Here is an 11,771-nt window from a genome sequence, read left to right as displayed (position 1 = left end):
GTCCTGGGATCAAGTCCCACATCGGGCTCTCTGCTCAGCAGGGGGCCTGCTTTCCTGCCTCTCTGCCTACTTGTCCTACTTGTGATTTCTCTCTGTCAAATAAATAAATAACATCTTTAAAAAAAAAAAAAGACAAATAATGTCAGAACCATAGGAGAGCCATTGGATAATTTAGAGATTGGATAAATAAGTCTTGAAATTCTTGCCTTAAGGCAAAAAAACCGGATTTTTATATGCCAGTACTAATAATACATTGTTTACTGTTGCAGGCCAGGGATGATTGAAACCAAATGCAAAGTTGATTTGAAGGACTGCTGAACTAAAATAGTTAAAATCCATAATCATACTTGGGTTTTGTGAAAGCACACATTATTCAGGAAACGTTAGGTCCCAACAATTGGCGTTAAGATTGTGTTTTTTGTTGTGCTTTTTTTGGAGGCCTTTGAGAAACAAACCCCCAAGCCCTCCAAAATGGTCTTAGTTGCTTTCCTTGCATAAGGAAAGTATGCCTCGGGATAAAAGGAACAGTGCCAACCCCCATTTCCTGTTAATCAGTATTTCAACTCTGCAGAGGGGCAAGGGGACAAATTAAGAACTAGGAAAAAAAGTTTCACCCAGAAGTGAAATTTATTTACACTATCAAAACTAGGTAAATTTTTACAGGGAAATTGATAGGAGTGTGCACACCAGCAGTTTTGTTTCAGACAACAGACCGAAATCTTACTTGATTATTTAATTTTAAAAAACCTCTGGACCTTGTGAACATAGGCCTGGCACAATAGAGAATTCATAAGATATTGAACTCTTTGAAGAAGAGGCCAGAAACCCAAAATAAGAACCACCTGTGCATATGAACTTTACTAATTTTGGCAAAGGGTTGTGCAATCATTTGTGTACTTAACTATGTACAGGAGGGAAAAAAATATCCAAACTTACCAGAAGTACTAGATAACTGGCTTGCAGTTAAACTAGTTAATGGGAATGAGGGACAGACACTTCTGTGATTAAGAAAAAGAAAAAAGTTCCTTGGAACTAGGTGAATAGGATTCTGTTGAAATTTATTTTGTGGTAAGTGTAGGGGAACTTAGAATCCTCCAGGGGAGAGGGGGTCCCCCCCCACCCCAATCCTGTGTAGGTTTTAACTAGTATCCTCAACTTGGAGGATCCTCTTAACCTTGGGATAAAGGCCAATGGGATGCCACTGAGGACTTAATAAATCATCCTGTCTCTCAGAATTGAGGGGTGTAGTGGTGGTGGCTCTGGCAAATAGAGAATGCAGACATTTTCCATTTCTTGCTTAGTTTTGCCAGTGTGTAGACTGGTGGACATTTTAGGTGGTGATTTTAAACTCTGGTGCTAATCCAGATGAGTTTTCTGTATTGGGACAAATAGGTCACTTGGTATGTCCCTAAAATCTAAAAGGTTTTTTTTCCACCACTCTTCTGTTCAACGCTAGAAGCAATATGCATTTGTGTGGGAAGAAGAGCAATTTACCTTTCCCTCTTAAGAATTTCTGAATTCCCAAAGGTAGGCAAACTGCACCCCTTGTACTAACTCTGGCTGGTTTCCAGGGTTGATTTTTTTTTCCTCCGCTATAATCGCTTAATTATATAGGAGTGCTTCCACATTACAATAGCAGCATTGAGTAGTTGTGACAGACCTATGACCCACAAAACTGCAAATAATGGCTGACCTCTTACAGGAAAATTTCCGCTTGTTGATACTTTAGTCCATGGGTAACTGATCCACCTCCCTGTCCTACCGAGCCTGATTTGTAGGTGGCTCTTTACCCTCTCTGCCTGTATCACCCAGAATCAGACTTAAGTGTTCAAGACCCACTCAATGGGTCTTGATTTTTTTTATTTTTAAATGATTAACATTAGTTTTCCCAGTGAGAACTAAGAGTAGTGTAAACCACTACTGTCTTGGTCTAAAAGATAACGGAGTTCATGGGCATCTCCTAGACAATGTGTTGTGACCTCACTATATGGCTATATATTAGCTGGATAGAAGGGTTGGTAATAAAAGCAATGAACCTGTATTTGAGTATCTGTTCACCTAGGCTAAACATAGTACTATCACTTTGAAGAGCCTGTCTTACTAGTAATAACCAACCCTCAGCTCCAACATGCAATAAGTAATGCTTTCAAGGAATCACTGATAGGTAGTTTGAACTCCTTCCACTGTGAAAGGGACATTAGTTTTAATTCTAAGAATTCTGGAATTGGATTTCTTTGACATGGTAATATCTGTCACACAACTTGGGTCTATCAGGGTTCTTTGGAGAAAATGGAAAGTGTGTGTGTGTGTGTATTATATAGACACTTGTAAATATTATCAACTATGTAATTAACACACAGTCACTACTTCCGTATCTTAAACATGATGCCTTTAAAATACTTTAGAAACATCCATTTGAGGTTTTTTTTAATACACTTTTTTAAAAATTTATTTGACAGATCACAGGTAGGCAGAGAGGTAGACAGAGAAGGGGAAGCAGGCTCCCTGCTGAGCAGAGCCCAATGTGGGGCTCGATCCCAGGACCCTGGGATCATGACCTGAGCCAAAGGCAGAGGCTTTAACCCACTGAGCCACCCAGGTGCCCCTTAATATACATTTTTTTAAAAGATAATATTTATTTGACAGGCAGAGATCACAAGTAGGCAGAGAAAGAGGTGGAAGCAGGCTCCCTGTTCAGCAGAGAGCCTGATGTGGGACTTGATCCCAGGATCCTGAGATCATGACCAGAGCCGAAGGCGGAGGCTTTAAACTACTGAACCACCCAGGTGCCCCCATTTGAAAGTTTCTATTATTTAGACTCTTGTTACCAGAAATTAATGTAATCTATAAATTTCTGTTCTCCCATTCTTAAATTCTAAAATGGACTTAAGTTGTAAAGTGTATGAACCTTTTTAAGGCTCAGGAATGTTCCAATACATATCACTAAGTTATTTTCCAGAAGAATTTTAACAAATTTACCCTTCCCCAGCAAATAAAATCCCTAAACCCTTAGTTGTCTTACACAGTTAAGTATAATCATCCTGGAAGCTTTTCAAATTTGATAGGTTAAAGCACCTCTGAAGTCTTAGAAATTGGGTTACCTGGAATGAACAGTCTGCTTTTTTGTGGCTCCTAAAGTTTAATTCTTAGAGTGCATCAAGACGCAACACTGGACACAGCACAACGGTCTTCCAGTATCCATTCCATTCACTGCTGCTGCTATTCCCCACTATAAGATGTGCTGGAATTACACTATAAGTTTTTTCATTTCATAGGAAAATCACTGTTAGAATGAGTTTATTAAGAGCTCTAAGCAGTAAACACAAATGCTGTTTTAACCTTCTATGCAGTTGAACTTCACATACTCCACTTTTAAGACTAGATTTCTCTTTAGTATGACATTTGAGAGAAACGAGGTGAAAGTAGCCATAGGGATACCGGGGGAAGGTATATTGATGGACTAAGTTCCTTGGTTTAGTCAGATCTGAGGTATACCAGGGAAGTCCGTGTGAGTAAAGATTAAGTGGGAGAGCCATATCAACTTGTGATTTTTGTAGACACTAAGGAAAATTGGGCTTTTACTGGTGATGGCATGAAGAACCGTTGGGAGTGTTCAGTGGAGGAGTGCGCTGATAGCTCAATTCCAGAGTGCCAGTCAGTGAGTAGTGAGAAGAATGGGGTCTTCACTGGGAAAGACAGGTACATATGGAGGTTATTTTGTTAAAGATGATCTGTTAGATATATTTGTAAAGCTTTGACATTCCAGAAGAGAGCCACTGGCTAGACTGAAAAGAGCTGGAGTCACGGGACAGTAATATTCCTGGGCTTATGATCATGTTTACAGAAGTGATTGTAAGCCATAAGACCAGTATATGAAAGAATTCTGAAAACCATCTATACATATGGAGGCTGAGTAGGTCTCAGAATTTAGTACAGACAGGTCTCCTGACCGAATACAAACATTTTTGTTTCCATAAGTAAGGCCCTACACTTAACTTGCCAACCTTCTCAACCTGTGGAGTCCTTCAAATACCCTCAAGGGTACTTAGTCACCTGTTGCTGCATAATAACCCATAGAAACTCAGAGGCATACACTTAAGTTTTGCAGCTGATCTCAGCCAGGTTCCCATTTGCAGGACAGCTGGCGTTTGTTCATTGAGACTCTTGAAGTGGCAGAGACGGGTTGGCTTAACACTGTAGGTGTGTGGGTCTGTTCCACATCTCCGCCTCCTTGGAAAAGTGGGCAAGCCGGCACATACTCCTCTCATGATCACAGAAACACAGGATCAATCACCCAAGAACATTTCAAGCTTCTGCTTGTCTGTTAACTTTCCAAGGCAAAAGCAAGTCACATGGCCAAGGAAAAAAGCCAGGATGAGGAAATAACACTAACTTAGTTTGGGGATTGCAGAGTTAACATGCAATGGGCACAGATAACAGAAAAGAGTCAATAAGTCTACCATACAGAGTTTTCCATTGTTGGGTTGGGTGTGTCAATTTTCTCAGCTTCTCTGGAGGCAGCCTGTCCAAGATATTCAATAAGTTTTGCTGGGAAGCAGAGACTACCTAACACTGAAGATGCAGAAAATTTCTAGGTACTTTAGCCCACTCTTTTCTGCTTATAGTGCATAAACCTGTGACTTAGGCTTGGTCAATCAGATGCATCCAAACTTGACATCACTAACCAGTAACCCTAAAAAATAAGTATAGTAGAGTATCTATTCAAGTGGATGGAGTGGCTAAGAGTGCCTCAAAGGTGTGGGGCAGGAGGTGGGGTGGAGGGGAAAGGGTGAAGCTGGGAGTGGACAGTGCTTCAGGCTTCAGTAGCCAGATTGCTCGTCTCTTGTCAGCGGCAATGGCGCAAGCTACGGTTTGGCAGTGGCAATGACCACACTGAACTGACTGATGTAACTTTGGCTGTTAAACCTCCTCCCGAGCCTGGTTCCTCCCTTCTTCCTCCAGAATCTGCAGACTACCAAATGGTCTTATTTTAAAAATAAAAAAACAAGCTCCTTTTCTGATTAAATCAGTTGGCATTTTCTATTTTTTACAACCAGGAATTTTCACTGATAATACTCAGTTGGGACACCTAACCGGTAACCATCTCTGGACTCAATTCCTATCCGTTCTTCAGTCCCTTCACTCAACAATGAGAGTGAATGTCTTAAAATGTAAATGGAAATCAGATCACATCACTCTGCTTTGAAATGTGCCTCCCTCAAACCTTGTCATGACCTCATCACGTTGCCTGTCTGACATGAAAAGAAAAAAAGATAATGAAATCTTTTGATGGGATTCCTGTTGCCATATTTAGACATAAACCCAAACTCTTAGTAGCCTGCCAGAACATTATTCAGCCAAGCCCCTAACCCACCAGGTCTCTCCAACCTACTCTTGGAACTGTCTTTGAAATACCAGAAGCAGGAGCTTCCTGGTTTTAAGAACAAGCAGCAGTTACTTACTCTAACAGTAAGTCACTTGGGAAGAAAAGGAAAGAAAGGAGAGGAGGTAAGATGGAGACAGATCTTTGAAACTAGGTACCTCAAAATGGTACTTCTGAGGCTTGGGGCCTATTTCTTATTCCTTATTTTGCTTACTGCCTGCTTGGCCTTTGTAATTAGAGTAGAGTTTGTCTTGAAATAATGCTTTAAGAAGCAAGCAGCCTAAATTTTTTAAACAATTTAATAGGATGACATATCCAAGAGCTATGAGACAACTACAAGAGGTATAACTTATACAGAATGGTAATACCAAAAAGAAGAATGGAAGGAACAGAAGAAATACTTATGAAACAACAGTAGTTAAGAGTTTCCCCGACTGCTGTATCGGACTGCTGTAGACTGTGTTCCCCCGCCCAAGTTCATGTTGAAACCTAATCTCTAATGTCGTGTTATTTGGAGGTTGGGCCTTTGGGAACCAATCTGGTCATAAGGATGGGACCCTCATGAATGGGATGGCTTCTCTTACAAAAGAGAGCCCAGAGAGCTCCCCTTGCTCTTTGTAGTATGTTAGCACACAGCAAAAAGACAAAACAACTATCAGGGAGTGGATTCTCACTAGATCCTGCATCTGACAGCATCTTGATCTTGGATTGCCCAGCCTCAAGAACTGTGAGAAATACACTCCTCTAGTTTACAAGCCACCTAGTTTATTCTGATAGAGCCACCCAAACAGACTATGACACCAAACTATGAACCCAGGAAACTGATCACGCCAAACAGGATAAATGCCAAACAAACCCTAAACAACAATAACAAAACTATACCTACGCCTACCATTTTCCAACTACAGATAATCAAAGATGGAGGGAAAAAAACTCTGTAAGAAGCCAGAGGAAAAACCTTACAGAGTAGCAAAGATAAGAATTACATCTCAGTTCTCAGAAACAATAAAAGCAAGAAGAGAGGAATGTGAGATTTAAAATACTGCAGGGGCACCTGGGTGGCTCCGTTGGTTAAGTATCCAATTCTTGATTTTTGGCTCAAGTCATGATCTCAGGGATTGGATTGAGTCCTGCATGGACTCTGCCTGAGAGTCTCTCACCCACCTCTCCCTCCACTCACGCACTCTCTGCCCCCCTCTAAAATAAACACAATTGGGGTGCCTGGTGGCTCAGTGGGTTAAAGCCTCTGCCTTCGGCTCAGGTCATGATCCCAGGGTCCTGGGATCGAGCCCCACGTCAGGCTCTCTGCTCCGCAGGGAGCCTGCTTCCTCCTCTCTCTCTCTCTGCCTGCCTCTCTGCCTACTTGTGATTTCTCTCTCTCTCTCTGTCAAATAAATAAAATCTTTAAAAAAATAAAATAAAATAATTAAAAAACACAATTTTTAAAAATACAAAGACACATATACCTTAATAGTAAGTAGAAGAAGAAAAATATGCCATGCTAATACTAATAGAAAGCAAGAGTGGTTATATTAATTTCAGACAGCTGACTTCAGAGAAGTTTATCAGGGAGAAAAAGAGGCATTACATAATCCTAAAAATCATAATCATAATGGGGTCAATTCTTCAAGAAGATAAAATAGTCCTCAGTATATGTGCCTAACAACAAAGCATCAAAATATCTGAAGCAAAAACTGCTAGAACTGCAAGAAGGGATGTCTCCAATAGTAGATATGGAGACTTCAGCTCCCCTCTATCAGAGTGGGCAGACCAAGCAAACAGAAAATCAGTAAGGTTGTAGTTGACTTCAACAATAACATCAATAAATGGGATCTAATGGACATCTACAGACTAATTTATACAGCAACAGCAGAAAACATTCCTCTCAAACTCACATGGAATATTCACCTAGATGGACCACATCTGGGCCATAAAATAAACCAAAACAAATTTTAAAAAAATAGAAATCATACAATGCCTGCTCAGACCAAGTCAGAATTAAACTAGAAATCAGTAACAGAAAGACAGCTGGAAAATCCCCAGATAATTAGAGGTTAGATAACACACTCCTAAAGAACACATGTCGAAGAAGAAATTTCAAGAGAAATTTTAAAATATTGTTAACTAAATGAAAAAACACAACTTACCCAATTTGGGTGATGCAGTGAAAGCAGTGCTTAAAGGGAAATTTGTAGGGGCGCCTGGGTGGCTCAGTGGGTTAAGCCGCTGCCTTCGGCTCAGGTCATGATCTCAGGGTCCTGAGATCTAGTCCCGCATCAGGCTCTCTGCTCAGCAGGGAGCCTGCTTCCCTCTCTCTCTCTGCCTGCCTCTCCATCTACTTGTGATTTCTCTCTGTCAAACAAATAAATAAAATCTTTAAAAAAAAAAAAAAGGGAAATTTGTAGCATTGACTATATGTAGTAGAAAAGAAAAAAAAAGGCCTAAAATTAATCATCTAAGCTCTAATTTCCTTAAGAAATTAGGAAAAGATAGCAAATTAAGTATGTGGGGAAACAAAAGAATGTAAAAAATAATAAATATAGCAAAAGCCAATAAAACTGAAGTAAGATTTCAAAAAAGAAAATTGGTGAAAACAAAGCTGATTCTTTGAAAAGATTAATAAAACTGATAAACCTCTAATGAAGCTAAGGAAAAAAGAGGACACAAATTTCTAATATCAGAAATGAAGAAAGGGTCATTGCCTCATATCCCATGGGCATTTAAATGATAATGAAGAAATACTATGAACAACTCTATGCCCCCAGATTTGAAAAGCTAGTTGAAGTGGACCAATTTCTTGAAAGACACAATCTGTCAAAACTCCCACAAGAAGAAACAGACAATCTGAATAACCCTATATTTATTTAAAAAGAATCAATATGAATAACCTTCCAAAACTGCACCAAATCCAGATGGATTCACTGATGAATTCTACAAAGCACTTAAGGAAGAAATGATGCCAATTTTCTGCAGTCTTTTAAAAGATAGAAGCAAAGGGAATACTTTTTAACTTATTCTAGGAGGACAGCATAACCCTAAAACCAAAACCAGACAAAAACATTACAAGAAAACTATAGCTCAATAACTCATGAACATACATATAAAAATATTAGCAGGGCATCTGGGTGGCTCAGTGGGTTAAAGCCTCTGCCTTCAGCTCAGGTCATGATCCCAGGGTCCTGGGATTGAGACCCGCATCCAGCACTCTGCTCAGCAGGGAGCCTGCTTCCTCCTTTCTCTCTCTGCCTGCCTCTCTGCCTGCTTGTGATCTCTCTCTCTGTCAAATAGATAAAATCTTTTTTAAAAAATTAGCAAATCAAATCCAACAATATACTGTATACAAAGAATTTTACACCATAACCAACTGGGGTTCATCCCAGTTGCAAGACTGTTTCAACATTTAAACATCAAATAATGTAATCCATCACATCCACACAGTAAAGAAGAAAAATCACATAATCATATTATAACCCTAACCCTAACCCTAACTCCACAAACTCCAGCAGCCATTCATGACAAAAACTCTCAGTAAACTGGGGGCCTAACTGGCTTAGTCAGTGGAGCATGTCACTCTTGATCTTGGGGTTCTGAGTTTGAGACCCATCTGTGGTATGGAGTTTACTTAAAATTAAATTTTTTTTTAAAAAAAGCCTCTTAGCAAACTAAATGGAAGGGAATTTTCCCTGCTTGATAATCAACAAAAAACCTACAGCTTACATCATACTTAATGGGGAGAAACTAGAAGCTTTACCACTAAGTTCAAGAACAAGACATCATTCCCTCTCAAAATAATACTGGAAACCCTAGGATGTCCTAGCCAATAAACAAGAAAAGGAGTTAAAAAAATATGCAGATTGAGAAGGAAGAAATAAGACTGTCCTTACACAGGGGACATGATTTTCTATGTAGAAAAGCAGGAAAAAAAAAAAAAAACCCTACAAAATAAAAATTAAAAACTGGAATAAGCAATTATAGGAACATTGCAAGATACAAAGTTAATATATGAAAGTCAATTGTTTCCCTATATATCAGCAATTGACAAGTGGAATTTGAAATTAAAAACAATACCTTTGGGGCGCCTGGGTGGCTCAGTGGGTTAGGGCCTCTGCCTTCAGCTCGGGTCATGGTCCCCGGGTCCTGGGATCAAGCCCCGCTTCGGGCTCTCTGCTCAGCAAGGAGTCTGCTTCTCTTCATCTCTCTCTGCCTCTCTGCCTACTTGTGATCTCTGTCTGTCAGATAAATAAATAAAAATCTTTAAAAATAATACCTTTACACTAACAAAAGAAATTAAATGATTAGATATAAATCTAACAAATTATAGAGAAGATGTATGAGGAACACTAAAAAAACCTGATGAATAAAATCCCAAGAATAAATAAATGAAGAGGTCTTTCCTGTTCATGGATAGAAAGACTCAATATTGTCATAACATTGGTTATTTCCAACTTGATATAGATTCAATGCTGTCTATAGAAATAAAAATCTCAGTAGAAATCTCTGCAAGTTATTTTGTGGATATTGAGAAGTTGATTCTAAAGTTGATATAAAGAGTCAAAAGAACCGGGGCGCCTGGGTGGCTCAGTGGGTTAAAGCCTCTGCCTTCGGCTCAGGTCATGATCCCAGGGTCCTGGGATCGAGCCCCACATCGGGCTCTCTGCTTAGCAGGGAGCCTGCTTCCTCACCTCTCTCTCTGCCTGCCTCTCTGCCTACTTGTGATTTCTATCTGTCAAATAAAATAAATAAACTCTTAAAAAAAAAAAGAGTCAAAAGAACCAAAATGATCAACAAAATACTGAAGGGAAAAAAAAGTTGGACTTCAAGACATACTAAAATTACAGTAATCAAGACGATGCAATACTGGAAAAAGAACAAACAGATCAACAAAACAGAACAGAGAGCCCAGAAATAGACCCATATAGTTAATTGATCTTTAACAAAGGAGCAGAGGAAATACAAAAGAGAAAAATACAGTCTTCTCAATAAATGATGCTGGAACAACTGGACATCTACATACAAAAAGGGAAAAAAAGAATGTAGATACAGACCTTATGCCTTTTACAATTAACTCAAACTGAATTAGAGACCTATAGGTAAAATACAAAACTATAAAACTCCTAGAAAATAACAGAGGAGAAAAGCTAGATGATCTTGTATATGGTGATGATTCTTCAGATATAATACCAAAGAAGCAATCCATGAAAGAAATAATTGATAAACTAGATTTCATTACATTTAAAAAACCTCTACTTTATGGATGACAATGTCAAGAGAATGAAAAGACAAGCTACAGACTGGGAGAAAATATTTGTAGAAGATCTATCTGGTTAAGGTTTGTTATCCAAAATATACAAAAAACTCCTTTTTTTTTTTCTAAGTAAACTCTTCGTAGAACCCAATGTGGTGTTCACACTTACAATCCCAAGATCAAGAGTCATGTGCTTTACTGACTGAGCCAGCCAGGCACCCCTGCAAAAAACTCCCATGCAGCAATACATAAATGAACAACCTGTTTAAAACAAGAGCCAAAAAAAAAATGAGCCAAAGATTTTAGCAGACACCTTTAACAAAAAGATACACAGAAGGTAAATGGGCTTTTGAAAGAAAGCATATGAAAAGATGCTCTATATCATATGTTACCAGGATATGCAAATTGAAACGAGATACGTATTAGAATGTTCAAAATCCAGAACACTGACAATATCAAATGCTGATGAAAATGTGAAGCAACAGGAACTCTCATTCACTACTGGTGGGAATACAAAATGAGTCAGCCACTTTGGAAAACAATTCAACAGCTTCTTGGAAAACTAAACAACCTCTAAAACTGAACCACATGATCCAGCAGACTCCTTGGTCTTTTTACCCAAAGAAGTTGAAAATTTAGGGGTACCTTGTGGCCCAGTCAGTTGGGCATCTGCCTTCAGCTCAGACATGGGACCATACCCCATGTCGGGCTCCCTGCTCATGGGGAGTTTGCTTCTCCTCCCCTTCCCTATGCTCGTGCACTCTCACACGCTTTCTCTCCCCCTCTCTCATATAAATAAAATCTTTTTAAAAAAAAAAAGAAGTTGAAATTTATGTCCACATAAGAGCCTGCACAGATGTTTATAGCAGCTTTATTCATAATTCCCAGAAGTTAGAATCAACCAAAATGTTCCTCACTGAGTGAATGGATCAAATATGGTACAACCAGAAAATGGAATATTATTCAGCACTAAAATTGCCAAGTCATCAAGCCTTGAAAAGATCTGAAAGAAATTGGGGCACCTGGGTGGCTCAGTCAGTTCAGTTAAGCATCTGCCTTCAGCTTAGGTAATGATCTCAGAGTCCTAGGCTTGAGCTCCTCATCGGGCTCCCTGCTCAGCAGGAAGTCTGCTTCTCCCTCTCC

Source organism: Neovison vison, chromosome 6, assembly GCF_020171115.1.
Source record: "Neovison vison isolate M4711 chromosome 6, ASM_NN_V1, whole genome shotgun sequence".
In the NCBI taxonomy this organism is placed as follows: domain Eukaryota; kingdom Metazoa; phylum Chordata; class Mammalia; order Carnivora; family Mustelidae; genus Neogale; species Neogale vison.
Note: the sequence above shows the minus strand (reverse complement) of the source record.